At 44.2% G+C, this 4,423-nt stretch overlaps 2 non-coding genes across 2 annotated transcripts; both read right to left on the bottom strand.

The window, feature by feature from the left end:
• Positions 1-1,600: 1,600 nt before the first annotated feature.
• On the bottom strand, positions 1,601-1,672 carry TRNAE-CUC (transfer RNA glutamic acid (anticodon CUC)). The gene has a single exon. It is a non-coding gene; the product is annotated as a tRNA-Glu (tRNA).
• Positions 1,673-2,984: 1,312 nt separating this feature from the next.
• Positions 2,985-3,056, bottom strand: TRNAE-UUC (transfer RNA glutamic acid (anticodon UUC)). The gene has a single exon. It is a non-coding gene; the product is annotated as a tRNA-Glu (tRNA).
• Positions 3,057-4,423: the final 1,367 nt, after the last annotated feature.

Genomic DNA, 4,423 nt, shown 5'->3' with positions numbered 1-4,423 from the left:
GTCGGGGGATACAACTGGGGAGGATGACCAGTACCTCGCCCAGGCCGCCTCACCTGCTATGCTGAACAGGGGCCTTGTGGGGGAATGGGAAGATTGGAGGGGATAGACAGGGAAGAGGGAAGGAAGTGGCCGTGGCCTTAAGTTAGGTACCATCCCGGCATTTGCCTGGAGGAGAAGTGGGAAACCACGGAAAACCACTTCCAGATGGCTGAGGTGGGAATAGAACCCACCTCTACTCATTTGACCTCCCGTTCCAGCCCTTGTACCACTTTTCAAATTTCGTGACAGCCGGGAATCGAACTCTGATCTCCGGGGTTGGCAGCTAATCGCACTACCCACTACACCACAGAGGGATTAAGCATTCTCTGACGTAATTTATTGGTCCGGGGGTGGCAGCTAATCACACTAACCACTACACCACAGAGGGACTAACCATTCTCTGACGTAATTTATTAGTTTCATCTCCGTGTTGATGATTTACGATGACAAAGAACATTGAAAAGATTGCTCCTACTAATCAACACAAAATATACTTAAAATAATTATCTTTTATTCAGGACCAGTTTCAGCCCCTTTCATTTTCATCTTTATACATAGACTTATAGATAAACTTAAAGTTCAAATTAGCAAACATTAAACAACTTATTTAACAACCATAGAGTAAAAGGTCACGTCACATTTGATGGATATTAAACATAGATTTCAATGTGTAGTCCGTTTGAACTTACGGACTTCCACATTCTCACAAATCTTTACGAGCTGTCCATTTGAACTAACGGACTTCTACATTCACACAAATCTTTACGAAGTTCAAACGGATTACATACTGAAATCTTTTAATTTTTGTGAAATATGATGTGCCCGTTTACTCACATCATCATCATCCTTTAACATTCTCCAGTCGCGGTACAAGGAAGAACTTAAAAATATTTCTAGCATTGTAGGGGGCGTTGATCTATGTATATATTAATAAGCCGCCTCTGTGGTGTAGTGGTTAGCGTGATTAGCTGCCACCCCCGATTCCCGGCTCTGCCACGAAATTTGAAAAGTGGTATGAAGGCTGGAACGGGGTCCACTCAGCCTCGGGAGGTCAACTGAGTAGAGGTGGGTTCGATTCCCAGCTCAGCCATCCTAGAAGTGGTTTTCCGTGGTTTCCCACTTCTCCTCCAGGCGAATGCCGGGATGGTACCTAACATAAGGCCACGGCCGCTTCCTTCCCTCTTCCTTGCCTATCCCTTCCAATCTTCCCATCCCTCCACACGGCCCCTGTTCAGCAGGTGAGGCCACCTGGGCGAGGTACTGGTCATTCTCCCCAGCTGTATCCCCGATCCGATGTCTGAAGCTCCAGGACACTGCCCTTAGGGCGGTAGAGGTGGGATCCCTCGCTAAGTCGGAGGGAAAAGCCAACCCTGGACAATAAACAGATTAAGAAAGAAAGAAAGAACGCATAATAAATACTTACATATTATAACATACATTTATAGTAAATGCACCAATTTAAGTATATATTTTAAGAATTATACATAAAAAATAATAACATGTTTTATTCTCTCTTATTTCATTCAATTTATATTAAATATTATCTCGCAAAAAAAAAAAGTTCCGGTACCGGGAATCGAACCCGAGCCTCCTGGGTGAGAGCCAGGTATCCTAGCCACTAGACCATACCGGAGATGTTAGTAGAGGGTGAAATAACAAGGTATATCAACACTTGATGGCCGTGTCTTCTTTTTACTGATAGAACTAGATTATTATTTGTGAATGAGGTAGTGGTTAAGGTTATTTTGGTCTACGAAATCATGCATTCGCATTGAAAATGTAAAACTCGGGCTGCGGGGTTACTAAGGCAAGATGGCGGCGCATGCGCCGAGCTGTTGTTTATGGTGGTCTCGGATCGTCCCATTTATATACTGGTGCAGCGGTGAGCAATTCGAAACCAGCGATTTTCTGTTATTTGAAGGATAACTGACTGGATGACTTCCATAATTCACAGGTTTGGAGTAAGTTAGGTTACGCTATGATACATCAGTTCGTATCACTGTCACAGGCCAGCTATATAGTGAACTGTTAATCTCTGGTAGTTTTTGAATTGTAGTAACCATCATCATCATCATCTGTTTACCCTCCAGGTTCGGTTTTTCCCTCGGACTTAGCAAGGGGTCCCACCTCTACCGCCTCAAGGGCAGTGTCCTGGAGCTTCAGACTCTTGGTCGGGGGATACAACTGGGGAGAATGACCAGTACCTCGCGCAGGCGGCCTCACCTGCTATGCTGAACAGGGGCCTAACCACGCTAACCACTACATCACAGCCTCGGGAGGTCGACCCAGAGTCTGAAGCTCCAGAACACTGCCCTTGAGGCGGTAGAAGTGGGATCCCCCGCTGAGTCCGAGAGAAAAACCAACCCTGGAGGGTAAACAGAAGAAGAAGAAGAAGAAGAAGAAGGAGAAGTTTAAGAAAATAAAGTATACGTACAAATATTGAAAATCGACCGTATTCAATTTAGGACACTTTCGACACCCAATGAGTGGCTGCGGCGTTTGAGTTGCATAGCTGTCAGATTGCATTCGGAAGCTGGTGGATTCGAACACCACTGTCGGCAGCCCTAAAGATGGTTTTCCGTGGTTTGCCAGTTTTACATAAGGCTGCTTCCTTCCCAGCCCTAGCTCTTTCCAATCTCACCGTCGCCATTAGGACCTATCTGTGTCGGTGCGACGTAAAGCAAAGTGTGAAAAAAAGGCACTTTGGAAGTAAGCCCTTCAAATATGGTGAGAGTGTGGAAATATCAGAGGAAGAACATTTTTTGGGATAATACTACTATTTGAACTTCACTTTCCCCAAGTTTATTGCTTTTTGCCGCAGTATGCATCGTTTTACTACGCATTTAAAACAACACAATTCTTAGTCAGAATAAGAATTCTACGTTAAACATTACTTTGGATATCATTCTTCATTTGTTCGGTATTATTGATTAATAAAAAAAAAATTCCGGTACCGGGAATCGAACCCGAGCCTCCTGGGTGAAAGCCAGGTATCCTAGCCACTAGACCATACCGGACTGGCAGGAATGAAGCTGACAGTGCAAATAGTCTACTTCAGCATTGCCTGCAGGACAAGTAATCGCTTAGGTAATGACTTCAGTGTATGTAAGTATTTAGGGAAATTATCAATAGGAGTTTTAAAATGTAGATTGTAGCTCGCTAAGGTTGCTGTAACCCAGTGTATTTTGTATTCAAGTACTTCCTTGAATATTGTGCGTATTGAATATTGATTAATTTCTAAAATGTGTTTTTTCGTTGGAATAATAATAATAGTCCGCCTCTGTGGTGTAGTGGTTAGCGTGATTAGCTGCCACCCCCGGAGGTCCGGGTTCGATTCCCGGCTCTGCCACGAAATGTGAAACGTGGTACGAGGGCTGGAACGGGGTCCACTCAGCCTCGGGAGGTCAACTGAGTAGAGGTGGGTTCGATTCCCACCTCAGCCATCCTGGAAGTGGTTTTCCGTGGTTTCCCACTTCTCCTCCAGGCAAATGCCGGGATGGTACCTAACTTAAGGCCACGGCCACTTCCTTCCCACTTCCTTGTCTATCCCTTCCAATCTTCCCCATCCCCCGCAAGGCCCCTGTTCAGCGACCAAGAGTCTGAAGCTCCAGGACACTGCCCTTGAGGCGGTAGAGGTGGTATCCCTCGCTGAGTCCGAGGGAAAAACCGAACCTGGAGGGTAAACAGATGATGATGATGATAATAATAATAATAATAATAATATGAGAAAAACAATTAACAACTTGGTTATTTTGGAAGAAAGAAGACTTTGTTCAGATGTGTGTTATTTATCTCCATTCACTCTGCAGAAGAGGTTCGTTCGGGTATGTGTGCGCGCGAATACATTTCAATACGTTACCGATATTGTATAAGCCTAACCATCGGTCGAGTATAGTTTCCGTCAATGACTGTTCTGAGTACCTAACCGAGGCAGTTAGTTAGCTTCCATTTCCATTGATAAGGGGTTCGATCTCAGAGACTGGTGTTTAAAGGCGGCAAATCCGAAATCCGACACCTCACTGGTACAAACTGCAACAGTCAGAATTGACTTTCAACATTCTCAAAAGGCCATCTGTCTAATTCCCAAATAGACTGAATCATATCATAACTACTGCATGGCGAGCGCATAGAGGCAGATTGGGCTTCATATCTCGTCAGTTAGGTCTAAATAAATAATTTTAGAAGAAGTAGGTTTAAAGTGTGATCGACGTTGGCAAAGCATAACGATTGTTAATAATAATAATAATAACATACATACCTCATCATTATAGACCGTTATGCCTTTCAGCGTTCAGTCTGCAAGCCTCCGTGAATTTATTAAACGTCGCCACAATCCTCTATTTGCAAACTAGTGCTGTGGCCTCATTTAGTTCTGTAGTTCTTA

The sequence above is a fragment of the Anabrus simplex genome, chromosome 8 (genome assembly GCF_040414725.1).
Source record: "Anabrus simplex isolate iqAnaSimp1 chromosome 8, ASM4041472v1, whole genome shotgun sequence".
NCBI classification, from domain to species: domain Eukaryota; kingdom Metazoa; phylum Arthropoda; class Insecta; order Orthoptera; family Tettigoniidae; genus Anabrus; species Anabrus simplex.
The sequence above is the reverse complement of the archived record's forward strand: the minus strand, read 5'-3'. Positions and strand labels throughout refer to the sequence as shown.